Below are 22,934 nucleotides of genomic sequence, written 5' to 3'. Positions count from 1 at the left end.
AAAATCACTCTTAACATAACCAGCTGGGACATGCTTCCGACTTCATCTGTTGAGCACTCCTTCATTCACAGCATTTATAAACGGCAATGTTGATGATCGGTTCAAGGACTGTGAGATCGAACCTTATGATACACATCTGTTCACGGAGCATGATTTTTCTACTGTGTCAACCACAGATCGTGTTCTCCTTTAGCGTTACGCTGAAACTGCAAGTAATGCTGCTTGTGCTGCAGCTTCTAAAGGCTACCCCACAGAAACTCCTCAGCAATCTCTTGATGAACAGAAGATGAGCTGAATGAAATATCAGGACCGTCAATAACTTTTGGTCCCATTAAGCCAAAATGCTGTCGAGGTATTTCGATCCATAAACCATTGTCTAAAGAAAGATCATGTGGGAAAAGAAGAATAGTCACAGTACGCAAACAGCAAATGTTTTAATAAGGTCACCTGTAAAACCATTGTTGATTGGTAAGGAAGCAAACAGTGTGGAATAAGAACATGAACAACAAGTATAGCCCTTCGTGTCCGGCATGTTGTGAGATCTACGTTGACCCTACAATAGAACCCTGAGTAGTGTTCCTAATGCCACACATGATGGGGTTACGTTTGCTCAGACTTTGAAGGTGAACACTACGTAGTTTAGTGTTGTTAATGAAAAACACTGACCATGGTTTATATTATTCTTCAACACAATAATGCTTTCTTTAAGAACTGTTCAACAAGAAATACACAGAAATGTTTATTACTACTTATTGTAACGTCTAACATATTCTACGAATACAAAAGTATTTCATTTTACTCAGTATTTTTATCGTGTCCTGTAGTTATCTAGTTCCAGCATTGGAAAAACATGACACTTTTTAAGTAGCCTTCAAAAGTGGCAGTTAAATTTTGACTGAACGAAAATCGGAAGTTGTATCACGAGGCTCATACAGTAAAGGCGCTTATATTAATATATGCAAAGGAAAATAAAATAAAAATTAATTTATTAAAATCGGTTAGCTGTTAATATCGCCTTCTTGTCTCGGTCTTCCCTATTACATTCCTCAAACGCAACGACAAGGAGAATCTCTTGTCTTCGATGAAAGATTTCGGTAGGCCCGTACTTCTCTCTGTCCGCAGTGCAGCGAGGCACTATCGTAGGCTGCTGTTGGCCACTTATGAATATTAATTCACTTGAAATACGCTGTTATCACCTTGGTTTGCCGTGCATTAGCGTTTACTGTCCAAGCGTATCTCGTTTATCCGACTTTTTGTTTTATTTCGTTTTTTATTAATTTTTGCGTGGGAGAGCAATCATACTTCACAAAATTTGTGTTTATTATTCGCCCCATTGCGGATGAGTTGGTGTGTAATATTTCGACGCAGTACTGGCACATCACCATTCAAAAGTTTTCCCTCGAGATTATTTATTTATTTAACTGCGTGTTTGTTTATTATTGTTGGAAATGGAAATTGGGGCCATGGAGATCTGCATGTTATTTCCGATGTACACCTCTCCCAAAATAATAAAGCCTCCGTTTTGACGTGAATTCTGCAAACACTGTATGTGCTGATGTACCGTACGCAATTTAAATTATTCTTTCAGTGTCTCGTAGTGTTTAGTATGAGGCGCCATATTTGTAGAAACCTGGCCAACGCCGCATTACGCTTACATGATCCACACCCTATAACTTTGCATATCATAACAAATAATATTCGCGAGGGGGACTTCATTTCAAAAGATAAATTACTCTCGCGTGGGCAAACCACTGAAATTTGCACGAATTATTCTACACCGCAGATAAGACAGAACAGTATGTATGCAAGAGTGTGAAATTCGCTTCAGTTAAATATTTACCACGCATATATTTATTATTAAGGCAAAGTAGAGCTTACGGGGTGATTACTATCAAGCAATTAACTTCGATAAGAAGCTCTCCCATTTCGTGGTCCATTATATTTGTAGTAATAAATATGCACGATTCTGTGATGGTTTTCGAGTAAATAAGACACATACACGTGATATATTAGTCATATATTAGTTCATCGTGGTCATTTTTATTATGTAAAATTGACCAGGATGAACGAATATTGAGGAAGGCCCTTAGTAGACAAAAGGAAAGGTCACTGCCATACCCCTACAGCATCCAGGAAAAGTTGATTAGGACGGGCAGGAGCAGTAAAGAGCAAAAACAAATCAGATAAAGATTGGGATATGTAGAGTAGAAAAAAGAAAACAGCGAGAAATAATCTTTCTGTATACATCTTTCTGGTTTCTCGCTGTCTTGTTTTCCCTGCTCTACATATCCTAATCATTGTCTGCTTCGTCTGTTTCTGCTTTCTACTGCTCCTACCCGTCCTAGTCAACTTTTCGTGGATTCTGTAAGAGGTGCTGCACTAACCTCTTCATTGGGCCAAACCACCTTACGGTATCTGGTGGAGAATACTTAGAATACTTACATCACTCACTGTGTCCCCCCCCCCCCTCCCCCCGTTTTCCATTTGGGAATGGTGCATGGAAGGAATGACTACTGATAACCCACTGTATGAGCTCTAATTTCCCCAGTTCTCTTGTCGTGGCCATTTCGCGAGACACACTTGAGAGGAAGGAATGCGTCGCCCGATCTCTTTTGACCCGACGCTCTCGGGATCACAACAAAAAGCCTCTCCGAGGCACACTACGTGTTTCATATAATCTCAACATTTTGTTGATGTACGAATAGCAACCCTTTCATTTCATGAAGAGTTTATTACAAATCTGTCTTAGTTGCAGTACATATAATTTCACAATTACCGGGTGATCAAAAAGTCAGTATAAATTTGAAAACTGAATAAATCATGGAATAATGTAGCCAGAGAGGTACAAATTGACACACATGCTTCGAATGACGTAGGGTTTTATTAGAACCAAAAAAATACAAAAGTTAAAAAAAAGTACGGCAGATGGCGCTTCATCTGATCAGAATAGCAATAATTAGCATAAAAAAGTAAGACAAAGCAAAGATGATGTCTTTGCAGGAAATGCTCAGTCCACCATCATTTCTCAACAATAGCTGTAGTCGAGTAATAATGTTGTGAACAGCACTGTAAAGCATGTCCGGAGTTATGTTGAGGCATTGGCGTCGGATGTTGTCTTTCAGCATCCCTAGAGATGTCGGTCGATTACGATACACTTGCGACTGCAGGTAACCCCAAAGCCAATAATCGCACGGACTGAGGTCTGGGGACCTGGGAGGCCAAGCATGACGGAAGTGGCGGCTGAGCACACGATCATCACCAAACGACGCGCGCAATATGGGGTGGAGAGCCATCCTGCAGAAACATCGTACGTTCCAGCAGGTGTTTATCAGCCAGGCTGGGGATGATGCGATTCTGTAACATATCGGCGTACCTCTCATCCGTCACGGTAGCAGTTACAAAACCAGAATCACGCATTTCCTCGAAGAAAAAAAGGCCCGATAACTGTAGATTTGGTAAATCCAACCCATACCGTGACTTTCTCGTCGTGCAATGGAGTTTACACGACAGTTCTAGGATTTTCGGTAGCCCAAATTCTGCAGTTGTGGACGTTGACAGACCCTCGGAGCGTGAAATGAGCTTCGTCGGTCCACAACACGTTACTCAACCAATCGTCATCTTCCGCCATCATTTGAAACGGCCACACCGCAAATGCACTCCGCTTCACTAAATCGCCAGGTAACAGTTCATGATGCCGACGGATTTTGTACGGATAGCATCGGAGGAACGCCTAAGTGCCAACCACACAGTAGTGTATGGAATGCCTGTGCGACGTGCAGCTGCACAAGCGCTGTCTTCCCCGTGCTTAGACGAACTCGCTACAGTCTCCATTTCATCCTGAACTGTCTCAGCAGCATTACGCCTTGCACTCGGTCGGACACTATGGGGTCTATCGACTAAACAACCCGTGGCTTCGAACTTCGAAATCATTCTCGCCACAGCTGCATTTGTCAGCGGACCTTTGCCCGTTCGAATCCCCTTCCTATGGCGATAGGATCGTAACGCTGAAGTAGCACATTCCCCATTCTGATAATACAGCTTCACTAAATCGCCTTTTCAGGTAACGTCAACATGCTGCGACTGCTGGCGGATCTCATCTCTCTCTCATTACAGCTCCTTTTATACACGATTGTCATGCGCAGTCACTGACGTTTTACTGTCCAGCGCCATCTGTCGGACATTTTGTGAACTTTGTTTTTTTCGGTTCTAATAAAACCCCATATCATTCCAAGCCTGTGTGTCAATTTTTACGTCTCTATCTACATTATTGCGTGGTTTATTAAGTTTTCAAATTTATACTGACTTTTTGATCACCCAATAGTTTCGAAACGATAGGCTCATTCTTAAGAACCCACTGAGCTTGCTCTGAAAGCGAAAGGTGTGACTCGAAGTGCCTGATCTTAAAGACAACCATCAAAAATTGGCAGTGTATGCATCACAGAGTAACGGTGTATAAATATACATACGCCCACTTTACAAGTAGTAATCAGACTCTTCTCTCACAATACTCTCACAGTATACATATGCTCATATAAATCGCAATCATCGTTTAATTTCATCTTGTATAGTGACTGTACGTATATTGCGATATTTATTCACCGTCACTCTGTGATAAATGTACACTGAGGTGACGAAAGATGTTTTATACCTCCCAATACCGTGTCGGACCTCTTTTCGACAAGAGAACTGCAGCAGCTCGTCGTGGCAGGAACTCAGCAAGTCGTTGAAAGTCCACTGCAGTTATACACTACTGGACATTAAAATTGCTACACCAAGAATAAATGCAGATAATAAACGGGTATTCTTTGGACAAATATATTACACTACAACTGACATGTGATTACATTTTCACACAATTTGGGTCAATAGATCCTGAGAAATCAGTACCCAGAACAACCACATCTGGCCGTAATAACGGCCTTGATACTCCTGGGCATTGTGTCAAACAGAGCTAGGATGGCGTCTATAGGTACAGCTGCCCATGCAGCTTCAACACGATACCACAGTTCATCAAGAGTAGTGACTGGCGTATTGTGACGAGCCAGTTGCTCGGCCAGCATTGACCAGACATTTTCAATTGGTGAGAGATCTTGCGAATGTGCTGGCCAGGGCAGCAGTCGAATATTTTCTGTATCCAGAAAGGCCCCGTACAAGACCTGCAACTTGCGTTCGTGCATTATCCTGCTGAAATGAAGGGTTTTGCAGGGATCGAATGAAGGGTAGAGCCACGGGTTGTAACACATCTGAAATTTAACGTCCACTGTTCAAAGTGCCGTGAATGCGAACAAGAGGTGATCGAGACGTGTAACCAATGACACGCCGGGTGATACGCCAGTATTGCGATGACGAATACACGCTTCCAAAGTGTGTTCACCGCGATGTCGCCACACAAGGATACGACCATCATGATGCTGTAAACAGAATCTGGATTCATGCGAAAATATGACATTTGGCCATTCGTGCACCCCTGTTCGTCGTTAAGTACACCATCGCAGGGGCTCCTGTCTGTGATGCAGCGTCAAGGGTAACCGCAGCCATGGTCTCCGAGCTGATAGTCCATGCGTTTGCAAACATCGTCGAACTGTTCGTGCAGATGGTTGTTGTCTTGCAAACGTCTCCATCTTTTGACTCAGGGATCGAGGCGTGGTTGCACGATCCGTTATAGCCATGCGGATAAGATGCCTGTAATCTCCAATGCTAGTGATACGAGGCCGTTGGGATCCAGCATGGCGTTCCGTATTAACCTCCTGAACCCATCGATTCCATATTCTGCTAACAGTCATTGGACCTCGACCAACGCGAGCAGCAATGTCGCGATACGATAAACCGCAATCGCGATAGGCTACAATCCGACCTTTATCAAAGTCGGAAACATGATGATACGCATTTCTCCTCCTTACACGAGGCATCACAACAACGTTTCACCAGGCAACGCCGGTCAACGGCTGTTTGTATATGAGAAATCGGTTAGAACCTTCCTCCTGTCAGCACGTTGTAGGTGTCGCCACCGGCGCCAACCTTGTGTGAATGCCCCGAAAAGCTAATCATTTGCATATCACAGTATCTTCTTCCTGTCACTTAAATTTCGCGTCTGTAGCACGTCATCTTCGAGGTGTAGTAATTTTAATGGCCAGTAGTGTATTGAGCCATGCTGCCTCTACAGTCATTCATGATTACAGAAGTATTGCTCGTGCATCATTTTGTGCACGAACTGTCCTCTAGATTATTTACCATAAATGCTCGATGGGCTTCGTAATGATTGTCAAATCATTCGCCTGCATTGTCCAGGATGATCTTCAAACCAATGGCTAACAGGGTGAACCGCTGAAGTCGCACATTGTCACCCATAAAAATTCGATTGTTGTTTGGCTGCAAATGGTCTCGAGGTAACCGAACATAACCACTTACAGTCTGTCATCAGTTCAGCTGCACAAGAGGACACGGTCCATTACACGTAAACGCAGCCCACATCAGCCTGCAAGTGCGTTATTGGCAACTTTATGGATTCGTGGGGTCTGCGCCATACTCGAATCCTACTATCGGCTCCTACTGACTGAAATCGGGACCCATCAGACCATACCACAGTTGTCAAGTGGTCTACGGCCCAACAGATATGGTCACAAGCCCAAGAGAGGCGCTACATAGCCCATTGACGCCAGAGTTCGTTGCACTGCCGTAAGGGATATGTCCGTCGTGCGTCCCCCATTGATTTCTGCTGTTGCTGCAGGCAGTGTTGCTTGCCTGTTAGCACTGAGAGTTCTATGCAAACACCTCTGAGTTGTCCATGGTGAGAGGAAATTCCTGAAATTTGGTATTCCCACATACTCTTGACACTGTGATATTCGAAATATTTCCTGTTGATTTCCAAAGTAGAATATCCCATTCGTCTAACTGTAACTACGATTCCACGTTCAAAGTCTGTTAATTTCCTTCGAGCTGCCATAATCACGTCGGAAACCTTTTGACATGAATCACCTGACTACAAATGACAGCTCCGCCATTGCATTTTAGATCTTGCATACGCCATATGTATATGCGCATATCGCTACTGCATGACTCTTGTCCCGTCAGTGTGTTACCAACTTAAGATGGTTGTTACTCAGATTAGTTAATTTCCGTGCAGGCTCAGTGGGTCAGGCATGAGGGAGAACCAGTCGTTCGAAAATGTGCGGTCTACAGTAATGACATATTTGTAATAAACTCTTCATGAGTATGGAGTAACGCTTTGAAATGTGCTGGGGACACTGTCAGTGACATGTCTGAAATCCGGAGGAATGGCAGCCCAATCTTCCTCAAAGCCGAAAGCTGAGGAGTTTACGATGATACACACCCGGTCTTGGGACGAAGTCGATGTTGTGAATCATTCCAAAGGTTTTGCATTGGCTTTCCTTCACGACCCTGAGCGGGCCAGTCCGTTTAAGGAATGTTACTGTGCACATACCACTGCCTCAACAACGCCAAGTTGTGACAGGGCGCATTGTCATGTTAATACAATCATCGTTTCCTAAATGTTCCCCTACAAGAGACAGTACATAATACTTTAAAATGTTTTCATATCCTTCCTCTATTAGGGTTTTCTTAAGCACAATAAGGGAATCACTCCATAACCACGAAAACGACGCTGTACTGAAACCGTACTTTGTTGTCGGCACCAGACGAGTTGAATGGTAATGTTCTTCGGACTTTCGCCAACCCGAAACCTTTCCATGTGATTGTCACAGGGTCTACCGTAATCCATTAATCCTAATCGTTCGCTTCCAGCCATGCACTGTCGAGTAGCGTTTTCTTTACACCACCTCAACTGTCACTTTGCGCCGATTATAAAATTGCGGCTTTTGCCTAGCACCTCGATCATTGTAGCACATTCATTTAAACTCCTTTCGCACAATCGTGCTGCCAGCTAGTCCACTGGCTGGAGTTTCTGACTCAAGAGTAATTCCTTACGCTGACTTTATGTGATTTTGTGCAGCCATCATACGTATGCTCCACGTCCCTGTGTCTCAGTACACGAGTTATGCCTGCTCTTGGTTTAGCTGTCATTGTTCCTTCGTGTTTCTGCTTCACAGTCAGATCAGCAACAGTCGACATTGTCAGCTTTATGAGTGTTGTAATGTCTACATCTACATCTACATGATTACTCTGCAATTCACATTTAAGTGCTTGGCAGAGGGTTCATCGAATCACAATCATACTATCTCTCGACCATTCCACTCCAGAACAGCGCACGGGAAAAACAAACACCTAAACCTTTCTGTTCGAGCTCTGATTTCTCTTATTTTATTTTGATGATCATTCCTACCTATGTAGGTTGGGCTCAACAAAATATTTTCGCATTCGGAAGTTTCTCGCCGCGACGAAAAACGTCTTTGCTTTAATGACTTCCATCCCAACTCGCGTATCATATCTGCCACACTCTCTCCCCAATTACGTGATAACACAAAACGAGCTGCCCTTTTTTGCACCCTTTCGATGTCCTCCGTCAATCCCACCTGGTAAGGATCCCACACCGCGCAGCAATATTCTACCAGAGGACGAACGAGTATAGTGTAAGCTGTCTCTTTAGTGGACTTGTTGCATCTTCTAAGTGTCCTGCCAATGAAACGCAACCTTTGGCTCGCCTTCCCCACAATATTATCTATGTGGTCATTCCAACTGAACTTGTTCGTAATTTTAACACCCAGGTACTTAGTTGACTTGACAGCCTTGAGAATTGTACTATTTACCGAGTAATCGAATATCAACGGATTTCTTTTGGAACTCATGTGGATCACCCTCGGGGTTTCTTTACGTAGCTGACATTCTATGACTAGTCCATGCTCGTAGCCAATGAGGTTTCATGACCAGCCTATAACACTGGACTAGTACTAGGGGGGGGGGGGACGATTAAAATCCGCGTCCGGCCATCCTGATTCAAAGTTTCTGTGATTCCCGTAAATAGCCTTAGGCAAATGCCAGGATGGTTCCATTGAAAAGTCACGGCCGACTTCCTTCCTCATCCTTCCCTAATCCGATGGGACCGATGACTTTGCTGTTTGGTCCCCTCCCCACAAATCAACCAACCAACCATTTTATTCTGCTCTTAGTGCTTCTCTGCTGACATCTCAGTGGTGCCTGCATTCCTTCATACCCTCGCGTTCGCCTCTCGTGATTTTTGGCGACCATTTCCGCATTATGCTGAGGTGCTTTTGATCATATTGTGTAGATTGTCAAACTTCAGGACATTATCGTTTTGTTTCCGTCAATCTTTCCGGAAAGGGAATTGAACCGTCTCCCATTACGTTTTCGTCGAGAGCATTCCGCAACACCAATCAGTAACAGGCATGGAGCTTCCAAAAGAAGGAGTCGGTGTGGACCGAAAGAGACCGGTACTGCCGGCGCTATGCGTGCGAAAGCTGATCGCGACAGCCATAAAGATTGCGAACGATTATTGCACGGGCGACGCGCACTGCACTTCTAAATCGGCCGAGCTTACGATCATAAATTTCAACTAGTCCTAATCGAGGTTCAATTACATGCTAAATGAGATATCCCATCGGATTGCCGGGCTAAATTACGCGGCTCCGAACGCGTCGGCAAAACAAACAGGCCCCGAATCTTGGCCATCGCGGCCGCTCCGCGCAAAGCCAATCTCGCCCATAGACCGAACTTATTTAATGATCCCGCTATTAATTATTGCGCTAATTAACTCGTTGTGCCGGCGTCCCGGCAGGAATGGTAATTAGTTATATTGAAACATACGAGTTGGACGCGGCGATGGCGCTGCAGCGGTAGCGGCTCGCCGAGATACAGTGACGTACGAACAGCTCGAGTAGATCATGGTTATGCGCCGGCCATTGTGAGGCTTGCAGCAAAGTGCAGCGCTGGAAGCTCGCAGTGACGCCACCGGGTTAATGCAACGTTATTAGACGCTCGTGTCCGATAGCGGACGAAAGGAAGCGGCCAGAAAATGAAATTATGAGGGGAGATAGTTGGCCAGACTGTTTTTGTTCTCAGTACGGCTGGACCTAGAACGGCAAGCATCTACAAATCATTTAAACGGTCATAACCTCTGAAACTAACAATTAAGTAACAGTAGAGCTTTCAGATCTTTTTTCAGTTTTGTAAATATTCTAGTGAAGAGACCGGGGCCTCTGATAGCCGGTTTTGGAGTAAACATGATCTTGATCAAATGGTTCAAATGGCTCTGAGCACTATGGGACTTAACTTCTGAGGTCATCAGTCCCCTAGAACGTAGAACTACTTAAACCTAACCGAGGACATCACACACATCCATGCCCGAGTCAGGATTCGAACCTTCGACCGTAGCGATCGCGCGGGTCCAGACTGTAGCGCCTAGAACCGCTCGGCCACTTCGGCCGGCTGAGCTTGATCACCACTCAAAAATTAGACCTTCGGCAATTTTGCCTAACTGCTGTATGAATAGCGATCTCTGATCGTAAGACATGTGATAGTTATGTCTCTAATACCTCCAGATGCTACTGCCAGTAAATGGGTGCTGCTTCTTTATTCATGCTGGTGCTCATTTCGCCTCACGAGGATGAGCGTAACAAATTTCAGATCTCCCTACCTCAGAAAAGAATTCTTGCGGTATACGGGGGGGGGGGGGGGGGGGGGGGGCGAACCCGTGTCCGTCTACACTCAAGGCTGCGACATCAGTCACTATACAATAACTGCATTTGACACAGTGCCTGAGATCATGGAAAATCGGAAATCGGGTAACATCATAAACAGGACTGTATCGCCTAAGAGCTGTTCCTAAACTGTATTTCTAGGCAAATCACCAAAGGCGACTCGGCACTGTGAACTACGGAGGAACAGCCGAGTACGCGGTGCTTTACGGTGCACGTACTTTGTTTTGGAATGCTGTGCCTTGTTTTCCTTAGAAATAAATGATGTTGTTCTCCATATTGTAGCCCTAATAACAGCAATGGCAATATTAGACCACCACGGAGGTACCTTGGGGTCGTGTAAGACAAAGCAATTTTGTGTTGTACTGGAGGAAAATTCAAATGGTTCAAATGGCTCTGAGCACTATCGGACTTAACTTCTAAGATCATCAGTCCCCTAGAACTTAGAACTACTTAAACCTTACTAATCTAAGAACATCACACACATCCATGCCCGAGGCAGCATTCGAACCTGCGACCGCAGCGGTCGTGCTGTTCCAGACTGTAGCGCCTAGAACCGCTCGGCTACCCCGGCAGGCGTACTGGAGGAAGTGGATACCACACTGAGTGACACAATTAAAGGATGACTTTTTGAAACCCGTAATTTCCTTGCACTGCAAGGCAAAAGTTTGAAAACTGGCACAGAGGTGCACTCAGCATTCCTCCGTAATCAAGGCAAAAACGTAACGTCCTGAGAATTCACCCTCCGGCTTCACAACACTCCAAACAGCAAGGTGTCAACATAAGGAAATAAAAGGCCATAGCTCAAAAGTTGATTTGAACGGTGGTGTAACACAGGCGCCAAATTTCACTACAATTCGTCCCAACGCCACAGTGGACCTGTCACACGATGGAAGGGCCATCTCAAACCCTCTTACACACATTTCACACATTCGATTGACGCCTATGCAGTGGAGGTCAGAACAGCTACGTCTAGCTTTGAAGTCACTCCTGATTTCTTATGAGTAGCCGCGGAATACATTTCTAACACATCACCGCTCAGAATCGCCTCATGATATGGCGTAACGGGCGTCAATGAAAGTAGGAACATTCAATTTCACACATTCCTCACTCGAAAACAATTTGCAGTGCAATGTAAAACTGGCTGACGTTCCTGATAAATTTTGCCACTGCTGAAAGCCCAGGACGATTCAATCCATTTTTTTAGAACAGCGCAGCGTTGCAACCCCATTCAGTGTGATCTCACCCCTTTGGAATGTAGCGTGACTGCAGCTTTTGCTTTGGTATACGGGGTGGAAGCAGTAGGGACCGTTGAATACCATTCGACGAAATTTGAAGGTGATCCGAAGCATAAAAAGACGTTTATGCTTTTTCATCTCTCTGTTGTCGTCCCGTTTTGTGGTGTGCGTACAGGGAGAAGCGACAATGAAACTCACTTGAATAACAAGGCAGTCTCTCTAAGATCACCCCCCCCTCCCCCCCTTATCTAGTTCGCCAACATCATCTCCGATCCACGGGCGTTTCTTTCTTGGGCAACTTGAAGATGTCTCTGTACAATCCAGTAACCGGTCCCAGCCCGCCGGTCAGATAGGCAACCCAACTCACTTGCAGGTAGGGCAATAGTCATGGTCAAATGGCTCTGAGCACTATGTGACTTAACATCTATGGTCATCAGTCCCCTAGAACTTAGAACTACTTAAACCTAACTAACCTAAGGACATCACACAACACCCAGTCATCACGAGGCAGAGAAAATCCCTGACCCCGCCGGGAATCGAACCCGGGAACCCGGGCGCGGGAAGCGAGAACGCTACCGCACGACCACGAGCTGCGGACGGCAATAGTCATGACACGGCAGTTTGATAATCTCTGAATATTGCTATCTTCAAAATTGTAATGTTCCCTAAAATAGGACGTGTTGTATCTTTGATATTCTTATCACATAAAAAAGTCTTTCTTTTTATGTTCTCCAAATACTTTAAAACTCTGTATAAGTCGTTTTGTATACATATTTATTGATAGATGTGCACGCCCAATAGTAGTGCCAAAAAAATAGTAAGTCCAATGAATAGTGGGTCAACCGAAAGCTCGTCAACAGGAACGTATTTGATTTTCATTGAAAGTTCTAGGATGTCAACGTGATAAGCCTTGAGGGGAATAAAAGGAATTCCATTCACTGTATACTGTATTGCTACATTTTGAGCGTAAATGTAAAAATTTAATCAAAATTTCGCTAGAAAAAAGCTATTTTACCTATTTTTCTCAAAAAAATTGTGTCGTATGATCAACGGCTGAGGTTCAAAGTACATTTTTCTAGTATTGTTTAAGATATGTTTTCATTTCTTCTTGTGTATTGTGAAACACAGAATCAGCGACCTGCAACTGAATTACATTACGGGAATATATACAACACTTTGTACAAAAAAAAAGTATTTGGTGGTGACAGGACTATATAACGGTCTACGTGTGTAATCCTTAATCCACATACTCCGAGTTCTCGCCAAGAATTGTGACCGAAAAAGACAGGGTGTGTTTAAAAGAAAGGCGAGTAGTTTCCCTTTGGTTTCCGTTTAGTCACATGTGTGCTAGAAATAATAAAACTATGTATGGCCTAGTGGCAGACGAATATTAGTGCTGAAATACAGATACATGTTCCACTTTCCCATTACGAAATACACTGGTATGCATAACGTAAGGACGAAATCAGGTTCCTCTTTACGAAACACTGCACAGTAACGTAGCTGGATGAAAATTGGATCATGCATGGAAAGAACTGCTACGGCGTAGAAGGCAAGTGAAAGAAATAGGCTATTAGCTGAACAGAAATGGCTCTTTTATTCAAAGACAGTAATTACACTGAAGTCACCGCGATTATGTGGTCCTCTGGACTTTGCAATCAGGGGAACGTAGTCCTTAATTGAGCGTGTGATCACTGTGGGCAGCAATGCATACTCTGCAAAGCGCTCACACGGTGGCTACAGTGTTGGTAATGATTTCTCATGATATGCAGTTTCATTCTTCAATAAGCGTGGCTGACAATTGCTGAACGTGATGCAAAACGTCTTCCTCCCGCATTCTACACCAGTGCGATGGGACTTTAGTCGGGGGGAATGGGCAAGCCAGTCCATTCACCTAATATCCACTCGTTCCACTAGTTCCTCAACCAGCGCTGCTCCATTCGGTCGTTCACAAACATGAAGTCAGGCCGAACACACGCCAGAAAAGACGAACATGGGAAGGAGTAAAGTGCCAAAGTACGTTGGGCGGTGAATTTATCGTGTGCTTGGAGGCCAGTAAACCGATACTGCATTATGCCTCTCCACACGACGATACCTAGACCAAGGAAACGACGATGTTCGGCACTGTTCTTTGGTGCATTACGTGATCCCACTACTCACGGTAAGAGGACAAATCCATAACCACTATTCAGACTAAATCTGCTATCATCCGAGGGCAGAACGCGGCCTCACTTCTCGGTGCCTGTACGTCTATCTCTTCAGAGATGGTTGCGGGACCTCAAATCAAACACCTTTCAGACGTGTAATTTCCAAATTTTTATTTTGTTGGGCAGTCATTTTCGGCGGTAGATTGCGCTATCTTCAGGCCCACTGACTACTGACATGTAGGAAGATTCCAGCCTCAGTTCCGGTTAAAAACCGAGCGAGGTGGCGCAGTGGTTAGCACACTGGACTCGCATTCGGGAGGACGTCGGTTCAATCCCGTCTCCGGCCATCCTGATTTAGGTTTTCCGTGATTTCCCTAAATCGCTTCAGGCAAATGCCGGGATGGTTCCTTTGAAAGGGCACGGCCGATTTCCTTCCCCGTCCTTCCCTCACCCCGAGCTTGCGCTCCGTCTCTAATGACCTCGTTGTCGACGGGACGTTAAACAGTAATCTCCTCCTACTCCTCCGGTTAAAATAGGAGCCAGAATCTGTAGTTTCTGTAGATTTTTCAAACAACGACCGCTTCAACCATCAAACCATCATCTGCCTAATGTTCAGATTATGTTTGCAGTGATCACTGTATCATAAAGCTACAGACATCAGTCTTTAAATGGAGGCCCCTATTTTACCTGGAACCGAGTTTGGAATCTCCCTACACGTCGGTCAGGGGGCCTAAACATGGCGTAATATATTTCCGAAAGTGGTAAACCCAACACAATAAGTTTGGAAATTAGACAGCTGAAATTCTGACACTCCTCGGCGGTCCTGTCCCCATACTCTTGGCACCATAGCAACGACACTACCTATAAGCGCATGTGAATGGAAGATACTGCGCTGGTAGTCGGGAAAGGAGACCCGCCGTGCCATTATTGAAAGTGAGATCGCGTACTCTGCTAGTATGTTAAATGTGGTTGCAATTGCACTCGCAGTGTGACGTGAGTCAATTCTTGTCTGTTGTCAAATGTAGCTCCTTGGGAAGCGTTCTGTCGTTTACCACGCTAAGCACGCAAATAAAACAATGCAGTGAGCATTGCCCAATGCCTGGGCTACACTCGTCACACTTGTCCTTTTTCCGATTTCCCAGTTATTCTTGCCGGCCGGGGTGGCCGAGCGGTTCTAGACGCTACAGTCTGGAACCGGGTGACCGCTACGGTCGCAGGTTTGAATCCTCCCTCGGACATGGATGTGTCTGATGTCCTTAGGTTAGTTAGGTTTAAGTAGTTCTAGGTTCTAGGGGACTGATGACCTCAGAAGTTAAGTCCCATAGTGCTCAGAGCCATTTGAACCAGTTATTCTACTCAGTGTGTAGTAATACATGTGTTGATTCCGGGTCAAGCTCTAATGAAGAACACGACCACAGTGCACCGGAACAGTTCGCTGATTGACACACGTTGCTTTCCCCGTTCCCTCAACTGCCTCGTGTTGTACGGCCAGCTACATGGCGCTATAATTTCACTGATCTTACGCCATGCGACGTCCAACTTTCTGCGCACAACAGCGAGAATTCTGGAAACATTCTCCCGCCCTTTCATTCATTTCCTCTGAGTTTATATTTTAAGTTCCTTCATCTATCTCGTACTTCAGAGACCAGTGTACGTAATTTGGTAAGTCTGAAGGTTTGGCTGCACTTTTTAGGTGCTTACAGTGTACCATTTGTTTTGTTTTATATAGAGAGCTTCATCGAATGTCAGATTTACCTCTGCACCCCTGCCAACATAGCGGGCGAGCAATAGGCGTGTGGATTCTGCAGGTTCACGCGCCGCTGACGTCACAGCGGGCAGGTGGCCGGCGGCTAATCTTCTTCAATTGTTTCCCTTGCATACATTTGAATATAATTACCCGGGCGGTGCGTCATTATCCCGGCTATCTGGCGTGCACCTGTTAGGCGCCGCCTGGCGGGGTCGCCACCGGCTCCAGCGTCCACCCAAATGATCGACGTCGTTTCACCCGCTGCCCGGTATATTTAGGCCGTGTGTGCGTTAGTCTGTGACGAGGTTGCGGCAATATTACACTGCCATAATCAGCCCAGTCGACGAGATACTATGAATGTATTTCCGGTGGTGATCACTGGACGACTGGATAGGTAGAGGAATGTGCTGGATGCCATGGACCCTCGTGTGTGCCAGACAGTGAAGTTATCAGCGCCCAGTCAGGTATATTTATATTCTGAACTTTAAGGAAATTAGCAGCGATTAAGTGGTTCATTTCTCTCACATAGGAAATCTTTGTAACTCGTTCAGACACACACACACACACACACACACACACACACACACTATCCGATATGCATGTCAAACGTCTTAAGGCATACAGTGACACAAACACGCACACAAACACACAATATTCCACAGAGAATAAAACAGCGCTAACCACCACCTTTCTAGTCGTGAACTTTCGGTGCAAATAACGTTTTACATTAAGTTTCGTACGGTTTCAGATTACAAATTATGAAAAAAAGGCCTGTAACGCAAAATACAGTAAACCACAAAGCCATAGCATGTGGTAATGAAGTATATATAAAATTTTTATTAATTACTATGAATACATCCCTTAAAAATTGAAATTTGTATGTGTACAGATATTAAAGAGTACGTTCCTTATTATCTAACGTGTGGGTATGTGTGTGAAATCTTATGAGACTTAACTGCTAGGATCATCAGTCCCTAAGCTTACACACTACTTAACCTAAATTAGCCTAAGGACAAACACACACACACACACACACACACACACACACACACACACACACACACACACACACACACATGCCCGAGGGAGGACTCGAACCTCCGCCGCGAACAGCCGCACAGTCCATGACTGCAGCGCCCGAGACCGTTCGGCTAATCCCGCATTATTATCTAACAGAAATAAAATAAAAAAACCATTGATGACGCAGTAATTTTAATGGAACGTGCTTTGTTAAGAAAGTAAAAATAGTCTTTACTCAATGTGGTATTCATCCAATAACCACTTCACTTTTAAATTAATAAATAACTCAAAATAAATTAATAAAAAGCTATTACAACGTTGCGTAAATAACTGACCATACAACGTAATTAGATTAAATCGAGAAATGCTTTTCGTTGTTCGTTTTTTAATGTAACACAAATTTATGACATTCTTTGTTAAGAATAACTCAGTTTCCACTTTCTGTTACGAAGGTAAGACAAAATTTTGGACTTGCGCCTGGCATTCATCGCAGCTGGCATGAAATACATCAGAAAATTGGACCAAACCTGCACATACCGGTCAGTGTGATTTACAGCACTAAAGAAAACAGTACACAGCCTTGCACCGATGATCCGAAGCACTCAGACGTCGGCATCGATTATTACGTCATTTTAATGTTAAACAATATTAATAAAATGTATGTTACTCTGTTGCCGCGTACAGTTGTTAGCTCACAGTAATGACCCACTCCAAACAATAAACAGCTCAGTTTTACCAGTTCCCAGCCAACTGATTATTCGATTACTCTGTATCTCGTAGTGCAATTGTTCTCCTAGCCCGTAATCTGTGTCATTATTTAGTACGTACAGCCTAGCTCGCTTTTTATTTTACACGGGGTCAGTGAATAGCTAACACATTTTTTTTCTGAAAGCAGGTTGATTTTATTCAGGGTTCAATACAACATTTTATTCACTATTCTTTTGGCTACAAAACCGTATTTTTCAACATAATCTCCGTTCAGTACGACGGCCTTTTGCCACACTACTGGGAGGGCCTGTGTGTCAGCATTGTACCACTCCACTGCTCGATGTCAGAGCCATAATTTTGCTTCCTATCATCCACGTACTGTCACCCGCAGAGTGCAACCTTCATTGGGCCAAAGAGATGGAAGTCGTAAGATGCGGGATCCATGTTTTAGGGTGGATGAGAGAGTGCGGTGAAGTTTTGTAAGCTCCTCTCAACTCTGCAAACTTGTACCGACCAGAAAGATTTTTAATTGTAATCCATCGATCACCTCGAATGAGAGGGACATCACGTTCCTACATTCCAGGAGTCGTAGCTGCAAGCGGCCGGCCGGCATGCGGGAGGTCGGACAGGATTGGTCTCGTGATGATGACAAATGACTTGCCCAGCTACTCACCGTGCTTTCGTTCTCTGCCAAGTCTCCGTAGACGCTGTTCAAGTGCCTATGACGATCTGCGATGCTTTGGTTTTCCACCAAAAGAAGCTCAACGACAATTCTCTGCTTGGAACACACCTACGTTATGGATGCCATTTTGAAGGATACGTAAAGCTCTGTCACCTATCGGAACTTCGTAAAACTACAGGGGCTGAAGCGAGAATATTCCACCGGGTCTCACAATAAATACGGTATTTTTTCAACCGAAATAGTCTGAGAAAAAAAGTGTTGCGGTACCTGTATTACTGCTGCTCTGTTGAAGGTATGACAACACGGCTTACTATTGTACTATCTGAAGAAATAATGACGAAGTAGGTATAGGTTCACAATAAAGCAACAGTTGAACGATACAAGACAATGTTACTCGCGGTTGGCGCACATTATACATGTATTTGCCCGCTCTAGGCTTAACTGTGCTTCAATTCATATTATGCAAGTTTATTTCACCGTTGTTTAATTTAACTATGATTAGACTGTGATTCTGTTCACATATGTGAACCTTGATAACTTGAAGGCCGGTATTCTTTGCGTACAATGTACGCCATGTGCCCTCTCGTGTTCCGGAAAACCGCGCCCGCGCTCGAGGGTTGATCATTTACATGGATAACACATGAGTCTTCTTCTAATTAACAATTGCCATGGAGCACTGATTAAACCTTCCTCATTTTTACCAAGATAGCCAGCAACAACACGAAGCAATTACACGACATAGAACAGTTTTTAGCATAGTATAAGACCCGAGATGTACTCAGAATGATGGCTGACTACCAAGAGGTGCTTTGTGATCACATAGGGCGCTCTCCACGGCCCTTACATCTTTTCTGCTTCGCGATTTTGCCTCCATACTACCGTCTGGCTTTTTACCTATCCTATCGTTACTATGCTGTCGACCCTCTACATGGAATAGATGTTACACAATGTACTCACAGATTACGTTACATGAATATAAATGTTTCATATTCGGTACAAACTCAAAAATAAACATAAACACTGAAATTTGAAGTGGAATGATCATATAAAACTAATTGTTGGTAAGGCGGGTACCAGGTTGAGATTCATTGGGAGAGTGCTTAGAAAATGTAGTCCATCAACAAAGGAGGTGGCTTACAAAACACTCGTTCGACCTATACTTGAGTATTGCTCATCAGTGTGGGATCCGTACCAGGTCGGGTTGACGGAGGAGATAGAGAAGATCCAAAGAAGAGCGGCGCGTTTCGTCACAGGGTTATTTGGTAAGCGTGATAGCGTTACGGAGATGTTTAGCCAACTCAAGTGGCAGACTCTGCAAGAGAGGCGCTCTGCATCGCGGTGTAGCTTGCTCGCCAGGTTTCGAGAGGGTGCGTTTCTGGATGAGGTATCGAATATATTGCTTCCCCCTACTTATACTTCCCGAGGAGATCACGAATGTAAAATGAGAGAGATTAGAGCGCGCACGGAGGCTTTCAGACAGTCGTTCTTCCCGCGAACCATACGCGACTGGAACAGGAAAGGGAGGTAATGACAGTGGCACGTAAAGTGCCCTCCGCCACACACCATTGGGTGGCTTGCGGAGTATCAATGTAGATGTAGATGTAGAAGAATATACAAAAATATCAGCAAAATGATATTTATGGACAACAGAAAATTATGAGTAACAGAAGCTGTTGAAGTTACAGAATCCTTGTTATACTGAGTGAGACAAGTCAATGCAGCTCGAGTTCGTTGGTTTTTCGTATTCGTCCACCAAAGGTCGAGGAATACCTCGGCAGAAACTTTTCTGTAGTTCAAATCACCACTAACTATTTGATAAAGAACTGAGTGTGGAAGTTCAAGAAATAGAATCAGCTTGTGATTTTCTGTCCGCCCCGATAACTGAGTGGTCGGCGCGGCGGTCTGTCACGCCAAGGTGCCCGGGTTCGATTCCCGGCTGGGTCGGAAATTTTCTCCACTCAGGGACTGAGTGTTATGTTGTCCTCATTATCATTTCATCATCACCAGTGGAAGGCAACGGCAGACCACCACTGGAGTCACTTCCCTAGACGCTCATGCGGTGGACCTCTCTGACGAGGCTTGGCCCCATGACAAGACCTGCCGTAAGGCAGAACACAAAGTTAAGTTGTGATTTTCTGAAACTGCCATGCGTTACTGGAAAGAAGATGTGGTTTTGAAGTCACTCATTTAAAGTAAATCCTCCGATGGACGTTATTATAAGTCTTCGTTGTAAGAAGTAGGAAATACGAAGAGGTCAAAGAATATTTGAAGACATTGACTGAATTTCCGTACTATCATTTACAAACGTTGTAACTTCTTTGGTTACAATAGTCAGTATATGTCTGAAGATGGCGTTGAAAGCCGAAACCCGGTTATAACAATGAAAGTGATACTGTAGAACAAAAGCGAACTAGCGCTTTTGATTTATTATATTAGAAGATATTGCGTTAGACCAAGGAACTAGTAGTAATGCGCGATAAAAATTCATTGTGGAAGCCACCAATACAAAGAGCCTAAATTGAAATTTGTATTAACCTTAATATTTCACTCGGTTTAGTGCCTCCCCACACTTAGGCAAATTAATAAATCGACGTGTAAAATAGGTATGGATCAGAGTTGAAAAGTTGATACAAGATTAATACTGTGCTAAAATATGGTCTGCCTAACCTGTGCCGCATTACATAGGATAGTTTCCTGCTCTGCATCCTCAGTAGCGATATTTAGTGTCGTGGTAATAAACACATAAAGTTATTTGCCGTAAAATAGTCATTAGACAAAGGAAGGTCTTGCCATTTTGAGTTTAGATAAAGGATTTAGGCTTTGTAGTGGGAAAACTGAAGAATAATTTTTTTTTTGATGATTGTAATTTGTAATTACTAACAACATCACAAATAATTAAAGGAGCACGTAAATGTCATACATTGTCTAATAATTTTATAAATGAAATTTCTTTTTCGTGACTGTGTTACCAAGTGTGTATTTATGAGCTTTCCTAAAGTAAATGCTACAAACGTAGCAATGTACTATTTCTTACTGTTATTTGTTATATACCACTAAAGCTTAGAACAGAAATGATGGGATAACAAATAGTCAACGTTACTATGAGCAAGTGGCTTCAGTCTGAAATTTTTGTGCATTTGTAATATGTCCAATAACAATTTTCTGTAGGACTGACTACGTGTCTTTAACTGAGGAATGCCGCAGTCAACTCTCACTCCTTTATAGTTTTATGATTTTGTACCTTGAGAGTAAGTGTTCAAACGTTGAATGTGAGGTCTTCTTGCTTTCAATTTTCTTCAGTAATCTAAGGATCTTATTCAAACTCCTAGGCAACATGCATGGTTCGAATAACCTTTAATTTCCAAAGAAGCAATAATACAGTCACACAGTGTTTCACAGGACGATCCACTGGCTGTTTACTTTTCCACTCGGCCCCACCTCCTCTGCCTAGAAAAGTGTAAAATATATTCACAAGTTAGAAGGGGGTATTACAAGTTCGTTACTCATAACTGAAGATCGGCCTGATAGTACTTTGTTATGAATATTCGTTCGTCCGCCGTTAAACATGATGCTCCATCATTGAGCTGAAGCTTCATTCCTCAAATATCCAACAGTTTCTTTTATCTGTCTGTAAATTTCGACAGCGAAAGCTTTTTTTACATTAAGAAGCCGTGTTACGCTCAACTGGATGGCTAATTTTGTTACACGTTTCAAAATCGCCCAAATAAACAGCAAATTACCGTTTCTGCTTGCTTTTAGCACCACACCCGTCACCTGGAAAAAGTTACAATTTTAATTCTACAACATAATTTCGTACTATACTGAGCTGAATCCGTTGGATCATACTGATCTCGTTCAAGGCTAATACTCTCATAAAAGTTGGAAACCATTGGATTAAAATGTAAGAGTGACTTAACGGGCGACTGATCCTGTGCGTGTATGGTTAAAAACGAGCGAAGAATACTTTACGTTCTGTATCCGTCTGTCTTCATAAAACGACTAACAAGTAAATAAACCTCTCTCGCGCATGTGTGGGTGTGTTTCTTTCTTCGGTCACCGCGCAATGAATTAAATAAAACATTTCATGTTGGAAATGTTTAATCTGTAATCCACTTGTAGCCGAATACACATGCTGCTGTTATTTCCACTACAGTTAACTAATTAACATTGCAGTGTACGTTTTGCTCTTTGATGTTTACGGATGGTATTTACTACGGGTTTTGTGACCAGCGTTGCATTATCTGGGCTCGTAGCTCTATAAACTGAGGTAGTATTCAATTACATACAGAGGCTCTTTGTCCGGTCCCCATACATTTTTCATTAAATGATTGTAAATATTTGCGCCATACGCTAGCGTACTTTCGAAGCACAACTGGTCTTCTACTAAGGAATTATGGATTAATCGTATGTTCACGGTTTTAGAATATTTCGCATGCTGAATATTACGCATCATTCATGTAACTTTAACCTGTACTGCAATATGTCATTGTTTGTCAAACTTCAGTTTAAATACAAATTCCTAGTTGCTAATTACCACGGTGCTGTCAGAAAAATGATGCCACAGGATGAGCAGCATGAAAGGTGTTGACCTAATCTGTGCACATTCTAGATGAATGGAGTTCAATTTGCTCTCCAAACATCCACATTCACAATTTCAGTGGTTTCTAAATCACCTAATTCGAAATCTGAAAGTCTCCTGAGTTGGTGTGAATAACGAACTGTGCCCTAGAACATATTCTAAAGCAAATACCACGGGAATCGATG

The sequence above is a fragment of the Schistocerca americana genome, chromosome 4 (assembly GCF_021461395.2).
Source record: "Schistocerca americana isolate TAMUIC-IGC-003095 chromosome 4, iqSchAmer2.1, whole genome shotgun sequence".
Classification (NCBI taxonomy): Eukaryota; Metazoa; Arthropoda; class Insecta; order Orthoptera; family Acrididae; genus Schistocerca; species Schistocerca americana.
The sequence above is the reverse complement of the archived record's forward strand: the minus strand, read 5'-3'. Positions refer to the sequence as shown.